Source organism: Sciurus carolinensis, chromosome 8, assembly GCF_902686445.1.
Source record: "Sciurus carolinensis chromosome 8, mSciCar1.2, whole genome shotgun sequence".
Taxonomy (NCBI): Eukaryota; Metazoa; Chordata; class Mammalia; order Rodentia; family Sciuridae; genus Sciurus; species Sciurus carolinensis.
Genome location: NC_062220.1, coordinates 97,319,174 through 97,347,129, shown reverse-complemented (window position 1 = coordinate 97,347,129; position 27,956 = coordinate 97,319,174). Strand labels below are relative to the sequence as shown.

Below are 27,956 nucleotides of genomic sequence, written 5' to 3'. Positions count from 1 at the left end.
GTCCATTCTCTTGCATTTATCCTCTGACAACATGGAATCATATCACTTCGGGAGTTAAAAAAAAAAAAAAAAAAAAAAAAAGGAAAAAAAAACAAAAGAAAACCAAAAATTCTTGCTGCAGTAGGCAGGTCAAGATAGCACAGGGCTATCAACCAAATCCCCATACGTGTGTCCCTCCCTTTCCCCCAAAAGCATTTCCAGTAAATATCCATCCAGACAAAAGCCTCCGTTTCCCTATTGCTTTTGTGCGCTGTGGCAGGAAGCAGTTGTCGGCTGCGTGAGTGAAAAATAACAACCGCAGACGCTCAGACACATGCCACAATGTTCCCGTGGAAATCAAACTCTGAGAAATTTTTTAAATGTTTTCAACACATCAGCATGAAGCATCGACCTAGTTGGAATCACTTAGATCTAAAGCAAATGCACTGATTGTTTTCACAGCAGGCTTTTCTTCTTGGAGCCGAAACAGGCGCACGAGCGAGGGTTGTGCGGAAAGGTTTTCAGCCCCCTGCCTTGGTCTGCTATAGCCTGTGACACGATCAATACCAGGGTGAGCAGCACAGGAAGCTCAGGGAAGATTATGAAGATGAGGTGAGTGACAGAATTACCTTACAAGATTTGTTCTTTCTCTCACCTTGAAACTCATCTGCCTCAGACAGAGATGGAAAACCATCAGGGCACAGACCAAAAGCCAGGGGTGGAAAGAGGGTGAAGGACATCAGACACCATAGGTGCTGAGAGCCTGGCCACTGTGTCTTTTTATGTGTTATCATCATCAGGAAAGGCCAAGTCCTGTGGCCAATCAGGGGTGGCCTCCTGATTAACAAGACCACAAATGCCAGCATCTCTCCTGGGACCTGGAGAGCAGCAGGTGCCCAATAATTAGTAGGCATGATTTCCATTAGATTTTTATCACAATTAATATAATTAATCCTCTTTACTTTTTAGTCCCAGATAGACACTATTCATGTAAATAATCTACACAAAGTACCAACTTTCCAGGTAAAATCGTGGGATGGAATAGGGAGAGGATCAAAGGTGCCCCAGAATCCCATCATGTATTTCTGAGGCCCTTCTCAGCCAGGTTGCACTAGTCCAGTTTTCTTCCCCTCACTCAGAGGCAGTGAGATGTCTAAGTGATTGGATCAGTTCATCCACGGGTCTTGTCCTAGAACTTAATGGGGGTGCCAATTTAGTAAAGCCCATTTTCTTTCCAGATATCCAGTATGCAAGAAAACTACTACCCATTACTCTGATTAAACTTTCCTGGTCAACTGAGCAGAGTTGACAATGTGTCTAATAATCATATTAACAATAACAGGTCTCCACTATAATCACTTATACAATCCAATAATTTACTCCTAGAGGTTAGGCAATTTATAAGAAGTGTGCAACAAATTCAAGGTTTAAGCTACTGATGAATGTAGAAAAAAATAAACATATCTAGGTCTGCTTAATTATCATCACCAAAATATTTGAAGAAATTCTTTTCTTTTTTTTTTTTAATTTGGTACCAGGAATTTACCCAGGGGCACTTAACCACTGAGAAATGTTTCCAGTTCTTTTTATTTCTTATTCTTTATTTTGAGGCATGATCTTGCTAAATTGCATAGGGCCTTACTAAGTTTCTGAGTCTGGCTTTAAACTTGTGATCCTCCTGCCTCAGCTTCTAAACTGCTGGGATTACAAGCATGAGCCACCATGTTCAGCTTTGAAGGAATTTTTATCTGGGATATTTTATTTGTTTCAGGTCTTTTTTTCTTGTGCCTAATTGGTAATTTACATATCAACTATTTTTTTACTTATATGTTATATCATAAGCATATACCTAGTTCATTCAGCTTCTCCTCCTTCCCACCCATACTAAAGACTAAACCCAGGTGCGCTCCACCACTGAGCTACTGTCCCAGCCCTTGTTTTTATTTTCAAACAGGCTATCTATCACTAAATTGCCCAGGTGGGCCTTGAACTTGCAATCACCTGTCTCAGTCTCCCAAGTAGCTGGGATTATAGGCATGCAACACCAAACTCAGCAAGCATCTTTGTAAACAAATTTAATGTCACATGATCAATGAATTTACCTTCACATATTTAATTGCTGCTGTCTTTGAAGACATCAGATGTTTGGTTTTATGTATGTGAATGCTAACAGTATGTCTTCATTCATGTTTCTGAGTATTTCCTTAAACTATAAATACTAGATCAAAAGCCAAGAGTTATTATTTTTGTGGTTTATTTCAAAATAACCTTATTATTGCAGAAATTTTAGAATTAAGAAAAGAAAGGAAAAATTTCTCAAAATATCCTAAAAGTAAGAGATTAACATTTTATTATGTCCTTGATGGCTTTTGTATGCATACATAAATATTTAGATATGCTTCTCATGTTTTTTATTATTTATAAAACTGAAGCATGTAGTACATAATGGGTTATAACCTGCTTTTTCCAGTTAACTAAGTAACTGAAATTCTTTCCATGTCATTAAGTCTTCCAAATTCAAAAAGAGAATTAAATAAGTTGTGTTGGTTTTCCACAAGTGCCCTCCCATAGATTATGGATGAAGCTGAATATAATAATAGCAATTCAGTAGATTCTAAAACACTGTGTTTTCTCACTTACCTACATTGATATCTGATCCTTAATGAAAACTTCATATGTATATGGTGAAGATGTTTTGGCAGGGGAGGAAGAAAAAGGAAAAGGGAGAAAGTATGGCAGGGAAGAAGGAAATGGAAATCAAAAAACCTTCAGAAATTCTCCCTGAAAAGAAAAATAACCTGCAGTGCTTCGAAAAAAGTTGATTGACTCAATGAGTTACCAAAGGAGCAGGTCAGTTATTTTTCTACTTAATACTTGTAAATTGTTGACCTCAAGGCAAAAATCAGTCCATATTAAAATTTTTCCAGAATCATTATCTATCAAAGAAAATGCACAAACTCTAGAAGTAGTGCTTGTGTCTTTGCTACTAACTGTACATTCTTCTTTCAATAGCAAATCGTTTGAATGCGAAGGTAAGATCTGACAACTTATTTAATATCATCCTATTTGCTATTGTTTCTGGGTATTCTTGAATAAATGTCAAGGAGTAATGACGTAACTCTTATTTTTATCATATATTAGTTTTAAGCCTCATTATGGCTTATAACCACCATCATCACCCAAACCATCACCACCATCACCACTGCTACCACCATCACTGCCATCACATCACCACCATCACCATCACTATCACCATCAGCACCATCATCATAACCACCATTACCACCATTACCTCACCATCACCATCACACCATTGTATTACCATCACACCATCACTATCATCATAATCTCTCCCACTCCATCGTTAGTTCCATTCTCCACAAGCTGACCATTCAACTTTTTGGACTTATCTTAAGTATATCCTTCTCACTCTTCCCTATCTAAAGTGGGTTTCTCATCTGTATTGTCAGTTTTATGTTGCTATAACAAAATGCCTGAGTCTATGTGATTTCTACAGAAAAGAGATTTATTTAACTTACAGTTTTAAACACTGATAGCCAAAGATCAGATGACCCAATCATTTTGGCCTCTGGTGAAGGTCTTGCCTCACAGAAGGTGGCATCATAATAAGGAGAGGGCATAAGAAGATCCCAATACAGATACACAAGAGAACAGGATGGATCCTTCCTGCTTTTATAATCAGTAACTCACTCTCAGGGATCTCACAGGAACTATATTAATCCTTCCTGAGGGCAGTATCCCCAGTGACCTACGTACTTCCCATTAGACTTCATCTCTTAAAGGTCTCATCCCTCTCAACATTGACACACTGAGGACCTAGCTTATGACACGTGAACACTTAGGAGATATATTCAGGACCTATCCAAACCACAGTACTATCTCAATCATAAGTTGCCATCTTAGTAATGATTTTTTATTTCCTCCCTGGTACTTTGCACAATTTGGAATTTTTCTTTTTCCTTTTTTTTTGTTTTTTGTTTTTTGTTTGTTGTTTCTCATTTGTTTCCTTGACTACACTGCAAAATAGGTTAAGATAGGGACCACAACTATCTTAGTCATTGTTCTATCCCCAGAAAAATATATAGTGTCTGACCAACTAGCAAGTAATCAATAAAAATCACAAGAATTAGTTAATATTATCACCTGGAATCAACCCTATGACCCAAAACAAAAAATGAAAAGAGAAAAATTGCCCAAGACAAAGAATGATCTTTCTAGTATCTTGTCTCAATATGGAAATTCACTGCTGCAGACTCATAAGAAGTCACTTTTACTTTGTCTACAAACCATCCAATCACTTCAAGAAAAAGTATTACATAAAGGCAGAGACAGTAGCCTGGTAGATGATATGGGTTAAGAGGTGAGGAAGAAACTGTTCACTCAGAAGCATCTCTTGAGACTGACTTACAGTGAAATTTCCATCATTAAATTAATATTTATGCCTTTTGTTCCATAATACCATGGAACCTATTTTAAAATACAAATACTATGTGATAATTCATGTGATCTCACAGTTCCCATATGAATTCGTATATAGGCTATTTCAACAAAGATAACTGGACCAGTCATTTTTGACTCTCTGAAGACTGAGGTGTTGGAACACATTAGGAAAAGAAAAGATCACATGGTTCATAAGGAAAGACCGATCTCTGCACAGGCAATCCTATGCACCAGAGAGGGAAGGAACATTTCCTTTAGCTCTAATCTTTTTTTAGATATTCTTCTATAAACAAAATTGGAGTATTTTTATTTCACGTCAACGTTAATGTTTGAGCGAACCAATTTATAATTTATAAATTATAAAGTAGATGTAGATGAGAAGTGTTCAATACTGAGACCAGGGCTACAAATGCAAAAGAGAGAGATTAACATATGGTTATAATTTGGGGAAGGTGTGTGCGTGTGTGTGTGTGTGTGTGTGTGTGTGTGTCTATGTTTGGAGGGAAGGAGATACAGATGAGATGAAGAAAACAGTTAGTGGAAGAAAAACAGTAGAGAGAAGTGTGATACTAGTTGCTCCTGAATAATCTACATTGGTAAAACGTATTTGCTTCACTAGACAGTGCAGGTGCTCACTAGATAAAGTAAAAGTCTCATAAGTAAATCAGTGTTAAACAATAAAGGGCTCTCAATCTAGAAAGGTAGAGGTACTCCAGGGACTTCCCTTAGAGACTGCATTTGAAAGCTTCAAGTAACACAAACAGAATATCTGCTGGCTCAAAGCCAGTCTTCTTAACCAGTGTGCTCCAGCATCTGCCCAACTGTTCTGGCTGGAACCTGGAGAACAGAAGTGCTTAGCTCCACTTGACTTCCCCTAACTGTCCCCTCACCTGTGCACTGTCCCCCCTTTGTCATTCACAAAACAGAATTACAAGAAATAAAAAGAGGCTTAGCCCTTTTTCCAAATTTTGAGAAACTCCCTTCAAAAAATCTGTAAGTAAGAACAGAAATTGACAAGTTATAATATTGCTTTAGGGAAACAAAATGACTATGGACATTCATTTCATTTTGCAAATCATATTTTACCGTGTTGTTCCTAGGAACAGCTCACATAATCAGACCAACTCTTGAATTGGTCCCTGTTTTCAAAATTTGATTATAATATTAAAAGAACTCCCAACAAACAATCCTTAATGTAAAAGTTAAGAAATATTTATAATGTTATTAGCAAAATATTATTAAGCCCAAAATTATTCATATAAACCGCACATAAATTTGTACTTAGTATCAACCAAACCAGGAGCCCAGGGTCAAAGAGGAAACTAGGTATAAAAATGTTGTATGAAGCTACCTCTGCACAGACCAGGATGACTGGCAAGAACTTATTTTAGGTGGGAAAAAGTGTATGATTCCCACAACAACTGTAACTTAACCAGTTACATATATAGTATATTATGACAGGGAAGTTGACACCACATACAGAAATACTAAATACTACACATGCTTGAGGGATACAAGTTATTGTTGCTCTGGGAGCTGTAAGTTCTGAATGGCGATAAAAATGGAGCCAGAACCACCTGAAGAGCCTTGGATCAGACCTTTATGGAAACCCTGTGCTTTCATACATTTGACAAATCTTTATAGAGTGCCTACTGTGTGTAAAGCATTGTGCTAGAGGTTGTGAAAAAATATGGCCCCTGCCTCAAGCAGCTTCTAAAGAAATACATCCACTGGGACTTACTAGTCCTACAAGGAATGTTTGGCCTCTGTGGCCAAACAGTAGATTCCACATCTTTCAAATGTCATGCGGAGAAGCCTATAATGTAGAAATGCTATTAGAATCTACACCCAGATGCCCCTACTTCAACTCCAGCATTTGTCTTCTAATGCTAACCCTCTGATGCCCACTGTTGTTCTTTACTGTCAGGTCATTAAGCTTAATGTGTTGATCTGTCCTTTTTTCCCTTGCCCCCTCCCAACTCGTCTTTTTAACAACTAATACTATTAACACCAAAAATCTTTATTGCTTGAATTCTCCTAAAATTCCCTTTGCACTACAAATTCTTTATACAACATTTTTATGCTTATTTATATACATTCAGACCTCCAAATTACACTTATGTATTCATGACATCTCAAAAATATGTGTCTCTATCTACATGTCTAAATACAGATATGTTGTTTAAAATTAAGGTCATATAGTATATAGGTGTAAACTCACTCTTACTGGGAGCTGGGCACTGTAACTCCATCTTCCCGAATTGTTAAAATTCACTTGATTACACCTTAATCATTTAGGACAGCTCAAGCTAGAATGTACCTGATAAAATACAGGAAGAAGATCCCCTCCACCACCCCTAACCTCAGGAAGTTTCAAGGTCTAGGAGATGTCACAGGTAATTTATTAAAAGGAAAGAGTAGTAGCAATAAATAGCTGCATACATTGTTCACATGAATGTTGGGAAGAGTTTGAGATATGAAGAAAGGAGGTAAAATAAGACAACCATTGTAAAAATGGTCACAGAAAGATAGATGTTCATATAAGGACTACTTTGCAAAGAACAATCTGTTTTGCCCATTTTTCTAAACAGGAAAAGATGTTATGCTTAGAAACCAATAAGAAATGCCTTGAGGGCTGATGTAAGTACCCAGAGTATGGGGGCTCTCCTAGATTTGACCACTGACCTTGGTCAAACTGTTAATAACAAGGGGTATGGATCAATTGGACATGCTAATCTCTTTCCTGTTAAGATTCTATAAATATATAAAATTCATACTGCTTTAGAGAAAGAGGACTTTATCATACCTACTTACATATATCCATATCTGCTATCAGTTCTAAAACAGCTGGGACATAGTATTCACAGGGCTTAGAAATTTGCTCAATGAATACTCAATAAACATTTGTCGAATAAATATTTTTTTCATTATCTGCAAAATGTTTGTGTTCAGCAGGTCTAGGTCCACGGCTGTGCGTTTAACTAGCCTTGGACTAAGGCCAAAGGATAGATGGCACCGAGGAGATACATAGAGGATGATCTCTTAGAGATCATCATCCACGGCAAATAGAGAACAAATTTTCAGTAACCCTGATTCAAGCCACAATGTGGATGCTCTGGGGATTAAGAGGAGGCCAGACTGGTTCAGGCAGGCAGGAGAGGATTGCTAGAGGAACTACTTCTTTGGAAAGATGGACAGGATAGAAGTAAGCAGAAATCATGGTGGAAATTCAAAAGTATGGCAGAAAGAAACTCCAGAGGTTTGAGAAAAGTGAGTAATCTAGTTCAACAAGGTAGGGTTCAGAGTCTGAATGGGAGGAGTGATGGCATATAAACAAACCTGGGAAAATGGATTAGGGCATCAGATGACTTCATCACTGAGTCTGTGAAGAAGTGAATGCATCTTAAGGAAATTCTCCAGCATTCATTCAGTTCAATGGCAGACAAAGTCAAAACAGCAGGTGGGAATCTGTGTTCCTACCCCAACTCCAATCAGAGCCCCACTGGCTCATCTGCTCCATATTTAGGGTTTTTTTTATGAAAAAGTTGTTTGAAAATAGAAATATGTGAAAGTTACTAAAGTTAGGAAGCACAGGAACAGGAAAGCAAGAAGGAGGTTACTTCAATAACCAAAGCAAGAAAAATAGAAGTCTGAAAGGGAGGGGACAGCAAGAACGAACAAAGACATTCACAACCCAGATAGATCCCAGGAGCTCTGCAGATTCATTGAATACGGAAGGAATGAAGATGACTGAGGGGCCAATCTTAGGGGAATGGAAGGCTGTGACATCCTTTGCAGAAACAGGCAAGGGGAGAGGTATAGACATATTGTCAGACTGCCTGCTTTCAAATCCCAACTCTGCCACTTACTCATGCTGAGATAGACATGGTACAAAATTCCTAGGACACTGTCTGGCACACCATAAGAGTTAATTAGGTGGGCTGGGGTTGTGGCTCAGTGGTACAGCGCTTGCTTAGCATGTGTGAGGCACTGGGTTCAATTCTCAACACCACATATAAATAAATAAAAATAAAGATCCATGGACAAATAAATATTTTGTTAAAGAGTTAAGTAGGTGCTTTACTATTATTCTTTAGGTGGAATAAGTTTGTAGGAAAGAAGGCTCTAGCATCCAACAAGATGCTGTGAAGGAAAAGCCTAAGCAGATATGATAAAATAAAAAAATAAATAAAAATGGACAGAACTGGGAGTGGAGTGGAGAATAAATATATAGATAAATGATAGTTGAAATTACTAAAGTTGACGGGAATATAGAAGGGAGAAGAGAATTGGGATCAAACCATGGGGAATGCTTCATTTCTGGAGAGGAGAAAGAATCAGCAGCAAGTTAAATAGATAGAAGAGGGGTAAGAAAACTAGGAATAGATGGTTTGGGTTAAAAAAAACACTGTTAGGGAGATCAAGATCCATAGTCAGTTTTCATTGTAGAGGTCTTCCACCTCTTAGATTGATTCCCAAGTATTTTATTTTTTTGAGGCTATTATGAAAGGGGTAGTTTTCCTAATTTCTCTTTCAATGGATTCATTGCTTATGTATAGGAACATGTTTGATTTATGGGTGTTAATTTTATATCCTGCTAGTTTGTTGAATTCATTTATTAGTTCTAGAAGTTTTCTGGTGGAATTTTTTGGATCTTCTAGATATAGAATCATGTCACTGGCGAATAGTGATAGTTTGAGTTCTTCTTTACCTATTTGTAACCCTTTGATTTCTTTCTTCTGTTTAATTGCTCTGGCTAGAGTTTCAAGGACAATGTTGAAATAAAGTAGTGAAAGAGGGCATCCTTGTCTTGTTCCAGTTTTTAGAGGGAATGCTTTCAATTTTTCTCCATTTAGAATTATGCTAGTCTTTGGTTTAGCATATATAGCTTTTTTGATGTTGAGATATGTTCCTACTATCCCTACTTTTTCTAGTGTTTTGAACATGAAGGGGTGCTGTATTTTGTTGAATGCTTTTTCTGCATCTATTGAAGTGATCATATGATTCTTGCTTTTAAGACCATGAAAGAAAGAAATTGAAACCCTTAGAAGATGGAAAGACCTCCCATGCTCCTGGATAGGCAGAATTAATATTGTCAAAATGGCCCTACTACCAAAAGCATTATACAGATTTAATGCAATTCCTAATAGAATTCCAACAATATTCTTCATAGAACTAGAAAAAGCAATCATGAAATTCATTTGGAAAAATAAGAGACCCAGAATAGCCAAAGCAATCCTTAGCAAGAAAAGTAAAGCAGGAGGCATCACAATACCATATTTCAAACTATACTACAGAGCTATAGTAACAAAAACAGCATTGTTTTGGCACCAAAACAGACGTGTTGACCAATGGTGCAGACACAGAGACAAATCCACATAAATATAGTTATCTCACACTAGAAAAAGGTGCCAAAGACATTCACTGGAGAAAAGATAGCCTATTCAACAAATGGTGCTGACAAAAATAGAAAGTCAAACATGTTGGCTTCATTTTGGTTCATTTTGTAACAAAATGAAATTAAACCTCTCTCTCTCACCCTGCACAAAATTGAACTCAAAGTGGATCAAAGACTTGGGCACTACAACAGAGACCCTGCACCTACTAGAAGAAAAAATAGGCCCAAAACCTTCACCATGTTGGCAATGATCTGACTTCCTTAACAAGACCCCTAAAGTGCAAGAAGTTAAATCAAGAATCAATAAGTGGGATGGATTCAAACTAACAAGCTTCTTCTCAGCAAAAGAAACAATAATGTGAAGAGAAAGCCTACAAAGTGGGAGAAAATCTCTACCACATGCACCTCAGATAAAGCATTAATCTCTAGGATACATAAAGAACTCAAAAAGCTTAACACCAAAAAACAAATAACCCAATCAATAAATGGGCTAAGGAACTGAACAGACGGTTCACAGAAGAAATACAATTGATCAACAAATATATGAAAAAATGTTCAACATCTCTAGCAATACAGAAATGCAAATCAAAATGACTAAGATTTCATCTCACTCCAGTTAGAATGGCAATCATCAAGAATATAGACAACAATTAATGGTGGTGAGGATGTGGGGGAAAAGGTACACTCATACGTTACTGGTGGACTGCAAATTGGTGCAACCACTCTGGAAAGCAGTGTGGAGATTCCTCAGAAAACATGAAATGGAACCACCATTTGTCCGAGCTATACCACTCCTCGGTTTATACCCAAAGGACTTAAAATAAGCACGTTACAGTGACTTGGCCACAACAATGTTTCTAGCAGCTCAATTCACAATAGCCAAACTATGGAACCAACCTACGTACCCTTCAATAGATGAATGGATAAAGAAAATGTGACATTATATTCAATGAAATATTACTCAGCATTAAAGAAGAATGAAATTATGACATTTGCCAGTAAATGGATGGAGTTAGAGAATATCATGCTAAACGAAATAAGCCAATCCCCCCAAATCAAAGACTGAATGTTTTGTCTGATATGTGGATACTAATTCACAGTAAGGGGTGGGGGTGCTAATGAAGAATAGTTACTTTAGATTAGGTAGAGGGGAATGAAAGGAGAGGAGGGGATATGGGAATAGGAAGAATAGAATGAATCAGATATTATTGCCTTATGTATTTATATATATGACTGATGATCGATGTGATTCTACAACATGTACAATCAGAAAAATGAGAAATTATACCCCATTTATGTATGATATATCAAAGCACATAAATGCATCCTACTGTAATGTATAATTAATTAGAACAAATTAAAAATTTTTTAAAAGAAGCATAGTCAGTTACTGTAAGGTAGGAGGAATAAATTTGGGGATTCTATTACATAGTAGGCTGTCTATAATTAACCGTGATGTACATTTCAAAATGACTAGAAGACAGGATTTTGAAATCTCACCACAAAGAAATGAAAAATATTTGAAGTGATAGTTATGCTCAGTATCTTGATTTGATAATTATAGAATACGTACATGTATAGAAACATCAAATTATACCTATGAGTCAGGCACGGTGGCACACACTTGTAATCCCAGTTTCTCAGGAGGCTGAGGCAGGAGGATTGTGAGTTCAAAGTCAACCTCAGCAAAAACAAGGTGCTAAGCAACTCAGTAAGATGAGTGCCCCTGAGTTCAATCCCTGGTACTCATAAAAAAAAACCTCATAAATATATCATCTATTAATTATAATATATAAATAATATCATTACCTAATAATAATATGTATATAATTATAAGATACTATAATTATATACATATTATTGACATTTATAGGGTATTGATATATGAAATACATTAACTCATTTATAGAGTAATAATATATAAATATATTATTATTGTATTTTAATTAAAAATAAACCAAAAAAGGAGCATAGTCAACAATATCCCATATAAAAGAAAAGGTAAATCAGGACTTCCATCTGTTCTATATGGAAAGTTTAAGGAAGGAGGGAGCAAGAGTGGAAAGAAAGATACAAGAAGTGAATGGGTGACAATAATAAAATTAGTTCAAGTGTATGGTGTTTTGTGTGCTGGACACTGTGCTTATTTTTCATATGAATTGCCTTATTGAATCCTCACAGCAACCCTCTGAAGAATCCATTTTTACCACTCCTTCTTCATTGCCCAAGAAACTGAGGCACACAGAAGCCAAGCAAGGTATGCAAGTTACACAAGCTATAAAAGGTGATGGGCCTGCCAGTCAAATGCTTGCATTTTGATATTCTACCCCTTTCTCTTTACCATTTAACAATTGCCTTGAGGATGCAGGAGAAACCAATGCCAGAGAGTGGCCAGGTGATAAAGACAAGTTTCATGGAAAATTCTTAAAAGTCATTTCCTTTACAATATTTCACTATTTTGAGTCTGAGGAGTCTCAGAAGTTTTCTAATTAAATTGTCCTGGCTTGTATAACTCTAATATCATGCAAGACACAGAATAGAAAGATGTTCATGAATGGTCATGACATCTCAGGGAAGCAACTCAGTAACTTTGATTTATTTTTAAACAAGTAATGGAGAGACAAAATGCCGCACACTAGCTATGTAGAAGGAAACTTTGGAATTAGCATTCAACTTCAGAGCTTATGGTTAATAGAATATCTGCATTTCTCTGCCTTCCAGGGATTTCTTCTGGAGGAATCCTTTGTAGAAGTTCCAATAAGAAGAGTTGAGTCTGTCAACAAGGCAATGTTGGGAGTCAAGGACCAAAAAAGCAAGATGGCGCCAGGCTGGGAAGAGTTTAAGTTTGCTACATTAAGCAATGGGACCTGACAGGGGCAAAAAGTGAGAATATCAGAATGGCAGGTTGGGAGATTTTATCTCAGAATTGAGGACAGTATGAATTGGAATGGGAATTGAAGAGGCAAGGAGCAGAATATAGGCAAGAAGTGAAAAGAGACCAAATCAGGAAGGGGAAAGGAAGTGGTGAACAAAATTAGGAAATTGAGAAAGCATGATGGAGCCAGGTGGATGTCAGACCCACAACCCTTCTTTATCTAGAGGGCCACTGACCAGTACCACAGACATCCCTGTCCCAAGCTCTGCTTAACAACTTGTCATGGGTGCTATAAAAACTCAGGCAGGGTGGCCTTCTAATCCTGCTGTCTCTGCCCTAGGTTCAATGTATAGGTAGTCATTTTGTTTGGGGGCCCAAACCCTCACGTTATAAACTTAGCCTGCTAACTGGAGTTTTCTTACTATTTTGCAGAATTATTCTTCCCTTCCTCTCCTGGGACCTGCAAGATCAATTCCCCTCTTCTTTTTCTCCCTCCCTGTTTTGCCTTCTCCTCCTTTGGGTCCTAACAGGTTCTAGTCCTTACACCCCCAAGTCACAACACTCTATTTTGCAGAATATCTTCCTCTCCCACTCGGTCAACAGTGTGGTTCCCCAGCCCACCCCCATTCCACTCTGGTGCCTGTTGCCTATTATGGGCTGTTGCTTAGCCTCAACCATGAAGCATTCCCTCAGCTTCGAGTTCCTACTCTCTTAGCAAGGCATCTTTTCAAATCTCAACTAATGTAGGAAAATTAAGAATAGCAAAGATAGCACTAACAAAATTGAAGTTTCTGTCTTTTTGTTACCCCAAGACATTGAATCCTATGTGGACAAAAGGTTTGTTCAACCATGTAGAAATATTACTTTCTAGGAAGGATAAGGATATGAATATAGACCTGTAGGAAGTACTAAGGTGTGATCGATTTTGCCTCCAGAGGGTGAGTTCAGGCCCTGAGAAAGTGCTGTTCCTGCCGTCTACCAAGAGGCCCAGGGCTCTGAAACACAGGCTAGAAGACCAGATGCGTCTTCATGAAATTCTGTGGTGACAGGTCAAAGCGGAAGTGCTTTAGAAATTCGCAACCTTTGACCTCTGGCAAGAAGAAAACAGTTAACTGTTGTCTTATAGTGTAAAAAAGAAAAAAAAAAAAAAAACTGGATTTTTGTGTGCATATGTGCTTGTGTATAAAATCCCGAAATTCAAATAGTGTTGCTTAGTTTCGATTCAGATGTTAGATGAACTTTCCTTCCGTTATTTCTGGATTGGTAAAAACCTGAGAAATCCCAACTGTACCCTCAGATGTTATCTCTGACATTTTCACTTTTTTCTTTATAAAATACCATTTCATACTTTATAACATCACACAATTCTAATTTGAAACTTGAAAATTTTAACTTTCATGTATGATGCTCATTCAAATAAATGAAAACAATTACACTTCATTTTTTACTGATTTAGTCTAAAATTTACTTTTTTTTTAACCTCTACCTGTATTTTTTTCTCATTTTGTTCTACAGACTGGTAATACTTATTTCATTAAAACAAGAATATACAAGCATACATAATGTTACATATAGATACACACATATTTATATATATATATATATATATATATATATATATATATATATATATATAAAATCTTTGTCATTATGTTTAAAATTGAGCTGGGAAACCAAGAAAAAAAATCAAATGTTAAGTGTACAGATATTACCATTTACTTATCCCTATATACAGAAACATTAAAAAAAGGTTCATTAATATAACTTCACTTAGACATTATTTTGAGAAATTTTTATTCAAAAATCAATTAGAGTAGATCCTAAATTCATGCCATTGTTTTTCAAATACTCAAGTAATCTTTTTATTCATTATATTTTATTATTCATTAACTTTGTCAGTTTGTAAGTACACATGAAGCTTCCAATTAGCATGCTACTCTATAGCCTTTTGTATTAAAAGTTTTAAAAAGAGATTTGAATAATCCATTTCCCAGACTGGAAAAAAAATGGTAATTGCTTATAGTCACTGGATTTGGGTTGCACAAAGCATTGCAAAAGTGAGCAGTAACAAAATCCACCCAGATAATATTTTTAAAAAATATGTGTTAAAGGTGACACAGTGTTAGTACAGACTTATCTTCAACAAATCTAATGAGAGTATTCCTGTTAGGTACACTGCACATGTCCTGTAATACCAGCAACTGAGGATCGCAAGTTCAAGGTCAGCTTTGGCAACATAGCAAGGACCCATCTCAAAATAAAAAATAAAAAGAGCTGATGAGGTAGCTCTGTGGTAGAGGACCCCTAGGTTCAATCCCTAGCACTGCAGAAGAAAAAAAAGATATATATTTTACAAAATTCCTGAAGAGCACAGTATCAGATTTATAAGCTGCCCTTCCAGTCAGGCTTTTTTGGTCATGTCTAATTTATTCGATTCCTATACAACTTAATATTTAGTCAGTGAAAACATTTGAAACATAAATTGTGTCCTCCTACTTCACTCACCTTTATCTTTTAAGGTCTTTTAAATAGCTCTGTGTACTCCTTTCATGGTTTAAGATTCAGCATTATACTATGCTAAAAGTAAGTATCTGCTGAATACCTTGCTGGTGGCTGCCTAAATTTAATGCCTCATGTAATATGAATAAGAATCAATATGAAAATTGGAAATGACCATGTTCAAGGATAGCCTCATTTACACCTTCTGAAACTAAACTGGGAGCAGAAAACACACACGCGTGTGCGCACACACACACGCGCGCACGCACACACGTACACACACGCATTACACACAAACCCAAAGGAGCCTGACACAGTGGTAGATGCCTGTAATCCCAGCAGCTCAGGAGGCTGAGGCAGGAAGATCACAAGATCAAAACCACACTCAACAATTTAGCAAGGTGCTAAGCAACTGAGTGAGACCCTGTCTCTAAATAAAATACAAAGAAGAGTTGGGAATATGGCTCAGTGGTTAAATGCCCCCTGGGTTCAATACTCAGAACCAAAAAAAAAAAAAGGGGGTGGGGGGAATTTCAGACAAAAAGTATCAAGAGGTCATAAAATAGAATAAAGGCAACCCAAAGCTTCAAAACCACGTGAGAAGAGCATTCTGCCAAGAGAGATGTGAGAAAAGGGTAGCTGTGATGAACTAGTCATTCCACAGCAATTATTGAGTTCCCACTGCCCATCAGGAGGCACTCTGGAAAGACAGGAGAGATGACAGGGAAAGCAGGGCACAGTGGGGAGAGGAAGGTGCAGCATCTGTAGAGGAAAACCTGTAGAGTTGCTGGCAATTCTTTCAACTCTTCACCTACCCTAAGACAGTTACGGTCCAATTTCACAGGAAGGAAGGAAAGGAGGAAGAGAAAGATAGGGAAGGAGCAGGAGAAAAAAAATATTTCTGTACCCATCTACATTGAAAATATAGAAAATTCAGGACCTCATTTTATTCAAATCCCTTTGATTGGCTTTTTAATCTGACAATGACTCCAATAAGACACCGATAGCATTCAATTCCTGCAAAAATAGGCAGGAACAAATTGCCCAGGTAAAGGGTGGTGGGAGGAGCTTTGTTTCATTTACGAAGTATTTCCTATGAACACACTTCTCATTCGCCAGAGGAGAGATTCTGCATCACCTTGGTGCCTGATAAGAGTCTGACATCCATGGTCCCCCACTTCCATATGGGGACTTCACCTGCTGCATCTTTGTCCCACTTCCAATAGGAGGCAGAAGCCCTGACTCTCTTCATGAGATCCAAACGTTCCTCTGGTAGGTTGTCCCAAGATCAAAATTGTATGGACACAAGAAATTATCAAGTCACAATTGTAGATTGAAAGTCACAGTTTTTGAAAAACTTTATAACTAATCAAGTAAAAATAACCTCATGAATTAAAGAAAGGGTCTTATTTATTGACCCCTTAAAACTTCATTTTTATTAATATGTTATAGTAATTTGTCCTACACTTAATTGCTGACAGGTCAGGGGCATGCTCTTCTGTTCATTTGATCAAAAACATAATTTGAGCCCTGGTACTATGATATGATATAAAGTTAAGGTGCTGGCTTTAAGCAAATAAACAGAAAGCAGCAGGATCTCTCACCTCCAGCATTTCCTTTAAAATGGTCTGACAAAGATTTGATTCAACTGGAAAGAAAGAAAACCACCAAAAATATTGAAGGAAGAGAGATGTGACTGTATCAGAAACCCTCAATGATCTTAATGCACAAAATCGACTCCTATCCTTGTCTGCTATCTTGGATTCTAGCACACGCCTCACTTTGACTTCCTCTTAACAGGTTCAACCCAATTTCCCACACTGCTGGGCTCTTGCAGTAGATGCTATCAACACTCAGCTCATCGGTTTGAACGATGACCATGTCTCCTCCCTTTGATTCAGAGTGCTCATTGAGAGGAGGGATGTAGGTGTGGAAAAGTGACTGTGCAAGATTTAAAATCTACTACCGTGGATTACAGGCTCTGGGAAAAATAAAACAAAACAAAACAACAACAACAACAAAAAAACACTCTTTAGCTTTAACAGGGGTTGTGTTCCTTTCTGATGTTCCAAAGCAAGTATGTTGTTGAAGATCATGGCTATTCAATTCACCCAGTCGTCAAATTATTTCCTATCCATATATCCATGAGGTCTGACATAACTGAAGTATTTGTAAAAGTGAAAGGAGATATTTGGGAGGAAACTCTACTTGGTCCTCCATTCATAACTCTCAAATACAAGCCAAATTAATGTTTGGTGAGAATTTCAAACTACGACGTAGAGAAGAGATTTTTCTTTTTCAGACCCCATTCTGCCTCCACAACCACAAATTCTTAAAATACCATTGGACAGGAAGAAATTTAGTTGGAAATGGTTGAGTAGGATAAAAGATACCCTTCATTAATTTGGTTTCAAAAAATTGAAATGGGAGAAATGCCACAAAAATATGAAGAGTTTTCCAAATTTGAGTTATGATATATGTAGTACTTTGGTAGAATCCCATCACCCTAATCCTTGATGATAACATTAAGGATCATAATTAGGACAGAAAAATGAATTTAGAAGTGCCTATGTGTATTTGGTCAGAATTAGTTGAGTTTTTGTGAAGAAAGTGATACAGAAAGAAGGCATCTTGCAAATTTAACACTCTGACTTCAAATTCAGTTAAAAGATGAACACATAGATACATGATTGATAGAACATTAATCAGTTAAAAGATGCACAAAAGAGTTTTTGAACCTATTAATCTCAAATAGTGAGGACTTTGTCAGGATTATAATAATATAAACGTGTTTTCAAACCTTCCTGAAATTGTCATGGGAATTTTGTTCCTCTAACACATAGACCTGTGCCTCCTGGTCACACTATTTTAGGTCTGCTCTGGCTGAAGGAGGGTCTTATAGAGTATTAAGAAGTCGACTGAGGCCAGTGTGACTCCTTGTTCAGTTAGAAGTAGCTCATTTAACAGAAACCGACCGAAGAACACTGTCTTGCTCTTCCATTCACCATCTGCTCTATTATTTTATAGTTTATGAAAGAATCATCTTCAAGGCCACCTTGTAGAGACACATTATAACAGATATGGATGCCAACAATAAATTCTTGTATGTGGTATAACAAATAATTGAGTTGTGAATTCTTAGGAGAAAGAGGTAGAGGTAGAAAAGGAAAAGAAGGAAGATAGGAGGGAAAGGAGAAGGGAAGGAGGGAGAGGGAGTAAATGAGATTTCTCTGTAGTAAAATCTGCCTTTGCAAAGACTTGATACTAATGTCCTACTTTCCACAGGTGATGTTTTGAGTCAAATCTGTGACTTTATGAATGGTTATGATTTTCATTTGGCTCCAACATTCTTAGCCCAAATTCTAGCTTAGTCACTTACTATGCATGTGATCTTGTACCACTTCCTTAGTCTCAGCTTCCTAATCAATAAAATAGAGATAACATACCTACTTCATAGACCTGCTATGAAGATTAAATTATATTTGCAAAGTGATAGCACCTGGTAAGTGCTCACTAATTGGTGGATTATTTACTAGTGTTATTTTTGAGATGGTTAAATATTTAGCCCTTTTCTCGATGACTGATGTTATTAAATATTATTTCAGATATTCAACAAAGATTACAAGATTTCCACTGAAACACATACACACACACACACACACACACGATTATAAGACTACATTTCTTCATTTCTCTTCTGCTATTGATTTATGACTGGGGGGGGTTAATCCAATCTTCATTGACCCATTTTTTTAATTTAAAGTAACGTTTATCCAGTTTAAGAGATACTATGATAGAGTGCATTTTAATCTCATCTGTAAAGCTTTTTTAAATTTTTAACTGATTAATTAATTTATCAGGGGATTGAATTAATTTATCGGGGGATTGAACCCAGAGTTTTGCATATGCTAAGCATGCACTCTACCAGTGAGCACCTGCAAAGCTTTTTAAAAATACCAGTATGCAGGTTCCACCCAGAGAAATTGAATCAGAATTCCTGAAAACGAGTCCAACAATCGGTAGATTTTTAAAGGTTGCCCCTGGTGGTTCTAAAAGGCAGCCAGAGTTAAGATTGAAGTAGAAGGGAAACAGTGAACCTTTAGAAAGAATATTTGGGTGCAAATATCACTTCTTCCTATCACTAGCATCATGGCTATAAAAAAGATCTATAACTTCTCTGAGCCAGTTTCCACTTCCATAACACAGAAAGGATGATTTGCACCTACTTCTAGAGCTGTGGGTTTCATGAGATTGGAAATATCAAAGGCATACTCTACAATTTGTTCTTGAGACTCTATTTTGAGCTCTAGGGAAAGGAACCAGCTACTTTGAAACTGAAAGATGAAGTATGTGAAGTATGAGTATTTTCAATCCAGGATACTTGCTCTGGCACCTAGAAGAAGAAGAGAGGAGGCAAAAGCATGTATCCCCACAACAGGCAGCTCCATAAAACGAGTTCTGGACATCTGTGCAGGAGATGTCATAGCTCACACTCCATCTCTTATTTAAACTATAGGACATCGTTACTACTGGCTTCACTTTCTTCTTAGTATACATAAGGTAACATGAGGGGCTGGTGATACAGCTCAGTTGGTAGAGTGCTTGCCTCCCAAGCACAAGACCCTAGGTTCAAATCCCCAGCACTGCATAAGGTAACATGATTAAAGATGAGTAAGCAGAGACATATCCTAAAAGAAATGTAAAACACAACTCCTAACACATTCTCTTTAATATTTAAGTAGTACATGTTTTATCTAACCTATCAAAACACTAAATTAGTGGAATTCAAGGGTCAAATTTGATTAGTTTTAATTGAGTCCTTCTCATGACTACATTATTTAACCTATGAATCAGAGTTGAAAGATTGGTCTGACAATATAAAGTATTGAAAGCAGACATTTAACTGACATTAATTACCGTGAATTTCTTCTGGTCTCTTTTTCACTAATCTAGATATACTAACAGAATCATGCACTAGAAACATACATCTATGTCAATTATCCTAATAAAAAGCATTCAGGCCCATGAAAGAAAATAAGTTATGCATTTTGTTCAACTGAGTTGGTTGCATGGAAAAAACACAAGAGGTTTTTATGTTATAATGTATCCTACTGAGAACTGGCTGTATGTCATTCTCTCATTCTTAGTTCTTCATTGCTAAGCAATATTGTGATTTTTATTTTTATTTTAATTGGTTTGAATGTTCAACATATAAATGATTAATATCTTTCCTCATGGCATAAATCTAATCATCACTTTTAAATATTATACTTTACTTTCTCTTAGAAGACATTATTTGTGAGATCTTTTAGTAAAGCAAATCCTATTGGGATTTTCTGGAAACTTTTCTGTTAAGAAAAATGAAACATCTCTACTTTCTAGACTAATTGCCATGTTTAGCTTATTTTTAAAAAACTAGATGTTTATTAAAAGAGAACTGGTTAAATAAATCACTGAGCATTAATAAAAGGGAATACTATAGAAGTACGCAGATCTAGAGCCAGCCATGGTGGTGCACACCTGTGGTCTCAGCTACTCAGGAATTTGAGGCAGGAGGATCACTTGAGCCCAGGAGTCCCAAGCCAACCTAGACAACATACAAGACCCTGACTCTTAATAAAAAGAAAAAAGAAAAGAATGGAAGAGCTAGTCTAAGTAACATGAAAAGATGTTCAAAATATGTTTTTAAATATAAAAGAAAGTTGCAGGACTCCATGTATAATATTGGATTGTATATATAGTGTCTATGCTTACACTTGCATTGAAAATTCCTGGAAGGATATATAAGAAATTATTGACAGTTATTTGTGGGAGAGGAATGATAGGGTACTTTACTTTCCACTTTATACTTTTCTTGGCTGTTAAAGCTGGTTGTTAGAAGAATGGATTACTTTTATAATTTTTTAAAATATACTATGTAGCTACCCTTAATCACATGCATATGTGAATTGTGTTCATGTTCTGTGAACCTAACTGTTCTGTCAACTTTATTCACATGCTCTACCTGAACTAGCTGTTTAAATAAATTCATTAGGCTAGAGAATGGTAAGAAGGGAGAAAACAATTCCAGATGATAAATCTTCGCACTCACACAAAGTAACTGTATAATGGAAATACTATAAACCTTCCTTATTTCTGTAAGGAAATAAGCACAATAATCATCTCTTTGCAGTGCACTAATCAACTGTGTACTCAAATTCATATGATAATCTTTCTATTTTTTTTTTTGTGGAGGGGTGAACCAGAGATTGAATTCAGGGGTGCTTGACCACTGAACCACATCTCCAGCCCTATTTTGTATTTTATTTAGAGACAGGATCTCCCTGAGTTGCTTAGCACCTCGCTTTTTATTGAGAACAGCTTTGAACTCCCATCCTGCCTCAGCCTCCCAAGTTACTGGGATTATAGGCGTGTGCCACAGCATCTGATTGATTCCTATGATAATCTTGATGTTTAAAAGTTGCAAGGTATTTTACCATTTTCTTAAACAACTTAGTTTCAGTAACACCAAAATAATTCATGTGTTAAAATTGAAGAGACAAAATATCTTTAGATGATTAAAGTTTAAATAATTGATTAGAGGTTAAATAATTACTTATAAAATGTGAAAGTATGTTTATTAACTAATTAAGTTCACAGATTGCCTCATTTTATTTTTACTCCAAATTCTTTAGATCCTAGAAATCTAAATGTTAAGTTTGCTTACAAATGAAAAAAAAAAAAGTTTTCCAAAAAAACTCTACAACTTTAGTTCTTGAATATGGCATTAACATTCTACTAAGGAACAAAATGTGATTGTTTTAGTTTAACCAATAATGGTATCCTTTATTCCCAGATATCTTGGATATTACTATAGATGTCTTTTATATTAGCAATATTAGAACCACATTAAGAAATACAACTAAAAATGGATAAAGCTCTGCTACAGAAAGATTTGAAACAGAGAAAATGAATACAGCAGTGATCTATTTTTAAGACCTTTGAACACCATCTGCTGATATATATGAGCAAAGAGAAATTGTCAAAGTTGGGGTTCTTATACAACAGCCAAATTTCCACAAAACTTCCTATTTTTCCCAAATTCTGACCTGGGGCATTTCATCCCACAATCATCACTTCTGCCTACAATTCAACCAGCCTCTTGTCAAATCTGGCTGCAAGATTAAGTTTCCCGATTCAGAATTCAATATTGTAACCCTAAGGATATAAGATCCAAGCTGGAACATTCTGTTTAAAAAAAAAATGGATAAAATTGTTTCAGCCCAGAGACCACAGTTTGCCCTGACCATGATGATGAATCATCAGGACTGACACTAAGTGAAATGAGTTTGATGTTCTTGGCTTTATTCGTGCACATTAAGCAGCATTTTACATTTGTCCCAACTCTCAACCTTTTGGAAAAAAAGGTTGAAAGAGTCTTGTTTTCTTGTATTATTTAAGGCTTACAAAATTAACTAGCTCTGTCGGAAGCAAGTTTGGCCTGCCATAGTCTAGTTTTGTGTGTCTGCTCCCACATTTGCCTTCAGTTTTAGAGGAATGAAACTGAAAGTCTAAGAAATAGCTACTTTTTTTTTTCATATACCTTCAGTATCCATTAGGACTGCTAGTACCCTAGACTCTGTGCAGGTATAATATTTACCTCTCACTCTCGGCAATAAAGTATTTAGTTTAAAAAAACTGTATATGAATTCTGCACTGAAGACTATACTCTCTATAAATGATGCACTTTGATCTTTTAAAGAGAAGTTTGTCTGAGTTCTTTTGATCAATGCTAAAAACACCTTTTAACAGGTATTTAATGTTTTTAAGATATACTTGTTTCTCTAAGTTTTTAAGTGTTAGAGATAAATGCTTTCTTCTTATAATAGTGTCTAATTATGCATTAAAAATCAAAATCATAAAAAAAAGAGAGGCAACATCATATTAAGCCCCAGAAATATCTACTGTAATAAGCTGCTCTTGCATGGCACCATAGCACTGGCTAAACTCTTATAAAAATCTCCAAAGATTTTTGCTGTTATTGTTTTAAGTATTCTTTGGGACTGGATGTAGCTCATAATTGATCCCTTGTGCCAGGCCCAGGATTTGATCCTCAGAAGAGGGGAAAAAAATTAAAGTTTTCCTTAATTTTGAAATTCATGTATAATACAAGTTACTGCAAAGATTTTTGTTTTTGTTTTGTTTTTCACTTTAATTTTTCTGGTTCTAAAATATTATTTCACTCTTTATGTAATCTCAATTGCAGGGTGAGGTAAAGTAAGCTTACAAACTAGCTCCATAAAAATACTAAGTAAAGAAGCAAGTATGCTGGTGAGTTTTCTGCTTGCTTTGTTTTGCTTCAGGTCTTGTCTCTCTTTCCGGTGTCCTTTCCTGCCTGGGCAGCCCACAAAGATTCACTTTTCACTTATTACTCATCACTGACTCTGGATTACAGTGGAAAGGAGAAGAAAAGCTGCTGGGAAAATGACAGTGAAGGAAGAGGACAAAATGCCTGAGCATTTGAGTGACCCTATCCTCTTCATTTAAGGTGTCACCACATTTATTTGCATCTTTGACCCTGGGAAGAGAGAGCTGGAAATTGTATGGGTTCCTCTTCCCACAGGAATAATCTGCCCCTTAAGGAAAAAATAAATTGAAAATAGGTGAAATTTTAAAATATTCTGTTGATCCTCAATTTTTCCCCTTGATCTTATGATTGGAAAAGTGCTGCTGGAGGGTAGGGCTGCAGCTCACCCGGAATCAGTACCAAGTGTCAACAGCTAATCTCTCTCTGGTGAAGAAAGAGTCCTTCATATCATGGGGGTTTTAAAGCCAGTGATAAAACAAAAAGCTATTTTCTAAAGACCAGGCAACTTGAGAACTAAAGTGTTTTAAAACCTAGAGGATTTCCTTTAATATAAATAACCAAAGATATATTCAATTATTTTGCAGCTACTTATATACAAAGGTTTTTTAGTCACACAAAAAAATTTTGCTCTGCAATAACAATATCATTGATATATGGGATAAAGAAAATAACACAAGCATGGGGGGAAACAGGAAGGAATTTATCAAATAAAAATTAAAACAAATTTCACCATAATTGGCTGACATTGTAGAATTGGGAAGAACAAGAAAAATAATAGAAGAATGAAGGCTTACAAAATACAACGATAGTGCCTTACAATACCTCCTTCAAACTGAGAAGCAGAGAAACGCGTAAAAAGCAAAACTGGCACAAATCTTGATTATAATTTTGGATCAGCTTAAGACAATATGGCTCTAGAGAGCAATTTACAAGTACTCACAAAACAAGACTTGACTCTGATTTATTTTACTGAAAACACAATTCTACAAATAAAAAGAAAAGGAAGGAAGGAGAGAGAGAGAGAGAGAAGTAGGAGGGGAGGAGAGAGGCAGGAAAGGAAGGAAGTGGGGAGGAAGAGAAGGAAGTGGGGGAAGAACATAATGCTGGTTTGAGTTTTATATTTAGGACAGCTGTTATCTCCCAATAAATGATTGGCTGTAAATACAAATTATTTAGAAGTTATATAATTTGGATTTTCTTTCAGTTTTCAAACTATAGTTAATGTTTATTTTCAAATTCTTTAAGTCTGATCCTTTTTTATTTGCATTTTATTTCCAACTTTACTTCCTAGTTCACAAATGTTAGAAAAAAGCAACAGTTTACACAGCATAATGCCACTGAAAAATGGAGCTTTTCAACATGTGAAAACATGTTAAATTCTAATTTTGGTGAACAAAAATAAAAACAGAAAGATGCTTTAAACTATCTGGTAACATGAAATTTACACAGCAAAGAAAATATCAGTGAAGAAATGCTTTCTTTCACTGACCTCCAAAACATGTACTACAGATTTTACGCAGAGAAAACTTATTACATGCAAACTTTCTTTTGCAAGCATTTGTATTTGTGTTGCAGTAACCTTTCTGCATTTTCTGGAGAGAAGACTCCAAAAGCTTTAAATTCTTAAGCATTAGAAATGGTGTCTGAATAGTACATATAAAAGTTTCCTTAAGTGATTTTGGGGATAGAAAAGAAAATTCAGTTTTAAGACCTGACTTCCTATAATGGTTGTTTGGTATTATTAATATTATTGTATAATATTATTAATATATTGATAAACTTTAATGAACAAAACTGACTTTAAAATTTAAATGCCTGCTCCAACTTAAAACTAATCTAAAGGTAGTAAAAATTGAGGACATTTGATAAAATATAAAAAAAAACAAACTAAATTCCTCTGGGTAGAGAGTTAAGTAAAGTGGTTAAGGGTGAATAAGGAGTACATACCACAAATTCAGTATTGGTGATTCTAGCACTTACCAAAGGAATACAAGCACCATAAAGAATAATCCTGAATTTGTGCCTTTCTAGTGTTATAATACCCTGGGGGGGGGGGGAGTAGTCTCATTTAAATTAAATTCAAGCAGTAATGATTTCACACCCTAAAAATATTCTGACTTATTGAAGAATAAAGCAATATGTCAGGTTTCTTTTAAGGGCACTCATACACACAAAAATAACTTTTCTTAGAGTATGTAAGAGTTATGCTTGACAATGTAAAATAGGGTTAGGCTAGCCCCAAAGTTTAATTTTTATATATAGGCCATAAAAATCAGTCTAAATAGACTGAGGATAATCTGCAATTTACTTTCTGCTAGAATTTCCTCTTCTTAGAGGACCTCTGTCTCACTCACATCAGCTTGAGTATTTTTAAGGAAGTAAATTATTCTTAAAGCTACATTGAATACTTTCTGAAACAAGAGAGAATATTAATAAATATAATAGATAAAATTAAGTGTTCTGAAACCAGTACAATGAAGTATTTTTCCATTTTGACATCAAAAGACAAATGTAAAAAGCAGGCACATTATTCTGTTGTAAGCCACACACACCTGCGGTTGCCCACAATCCCCCTCTGAGCCATTAACACACTTAGGGAGTACTCTCTTGGACACCTACATAAGCTTTCCAATGCACAGATATAAAGTGCCTTAAACTGTCTACATCTACCTGGGGAAGAAGACCCATTTTACAGGTAAGGACAACAGAAGTGCTTTTGATTGCACTTTTAATTCCATTAGAATATGAAATGTTGGTATCTTTGTTCTCCTACCAGTATTTAGCAATGTCACTGGAAGTGTACCCATGAGCACTTTAATCCGGTTCCTAGCAAAGTCTTAAATATACTTGATATTTTTATCTGCTTTGTCTCATCTATAGTTTTTATTAACACCTAATTTAATATTCTCTGTTCTGTAACATTTGCAGAAGTCACACTATAGATAAGACTATGTGCAGCCATCCCAGACCCTCAAGCCTGCACATCAGGATGGTAGGCTGGCCAGGTTCTCTGGGGACCAAAGTGCCAGAAAGAGGATTGGACATGGTGACCTGTCTGCATGAGGTGAGAAGGAAAAAAAAAAAAAAAGGAAATGTGCAGTACTGATGAACTAATCTGTCACTCACAAGCTCAAGTCCACAAAAATGAAAAGATGCAGTAAACATTTAATGACCAGGAAAGATAGAAATGCAAACCTTCATTTTCAAATGATATTCAAACCCATGGCTCAGAAGTTCCTTAATTGTTTAGTTTGAATTGATTTGAAAACCATCTGAAGGATAACAATTCATCCTGAGGTTCAAGGGGTTAGGAAGCTTGCTATGGATAACTGCTATCAAAAATCCAGTCTGATTTCCAAAAACGGTGTGAATGAACCAAGTTTCTTGATCTTGATATACTAAGGCAGAGAGTTTGTTCTTTGGAGTACTAGACTGCTTAATTGCTTGCTTGAGGGAGGGAAAATCCTGGGGGAAAGGCATATATGAGCAATATCTACTCTGTGAAGCCAGTACTCTCGCCCCAGCTGGATCATGGCCAGCAACACAGAAAAGTCTGCTCTTCCCTCCATGGAGGGAACTGTGGATATTTGATCCTAGAGGTGAATGAAAAAAATCTAAAGATCATATTTCATGGGAATCTTTCAGTATTCTGAATGGAAACTAGAACTGCAAAGTGGTTATTTGCTTCTCCAACTCAAAGCTGTCTAGGAACAGGACTCAGAAATAGGGCATAAAAAGGAACAGAAAATATTATTATTTTAATATGTGTTAGAGATGGAGCAAATACAAACATTTGCATGATCAAATGGGACTGTTCACTCCTGCTGAGTAGGTATAAGAGGATATTAAAATCAAGAGCTGCAAAAGAAACCATCTCTTTCTAATTACGGGTGACCACAAAGCAATAAAAATTGTTTTCTCTTTCTTTTCCTTATTATTAGAAGTAATCATTTGAGTAAATATTCTTATGTTGTAACAATTAAAATAAATTAATTTCAAGCATGTATACAACTTCTCTTTTTATACTTATAGATATGGGTTCCACTTAAATTTTCTGACTTTCATAGTATATAGTAAGACAGTACAGTATTTTTATTTCCTTCTGAATACTTGGTGTCTCAATTTCAAACAAAAGTTAAAATTAAGCATTCTAGTGTGTATATTTTTAGCACTCAAATCATTATAATCTTCAGGAAAATGGGTTTAAAATTTACTAATGTGATAAGAAGTATGTTTTAAGCAAATAATTTATTTAAAAAATGACATCCGTAAACATGTGGCTAGTTTGATGCAACTATTTACAGAGTATTTATAAGAAGTCATTAGCATTTATAGTTCCTGGGCATAAAGAACCTTAAAAATGATTGAGAGTACACACAAAATACAAAACTGTGTAA

The 27,956-nt window shown here is 36.0% G+C and overlaps 1 protein-coding gene and 1 long non-coding RNA gene across 2 annotated transcripts in view; one reads left to right on the top strand and one right to left on the bottom strand.

Moving 5' to 3' along the window:
- Pou6f2 (POU class 6 homeobox 2) overlaps positions 1-27,956 on the bottom strand; it is a 463,599-nt gene that overhangs the window by 433,531 nt on the left and 2,112 nt on the right. The gene's annotated exons all lie outside the window — the stretch shown is intronic.
- Positions 477-13,992, top strand: LOC124990739 (uncharacterized). The gene is made up of 3 exons (XR_007109799.1): positions 477-591; positions 12,020-12,095; positions 12,560-13,992. It is a non-coding gene; the product is annotated as an uncharacterized LOC124990739 (long non-coding RNA).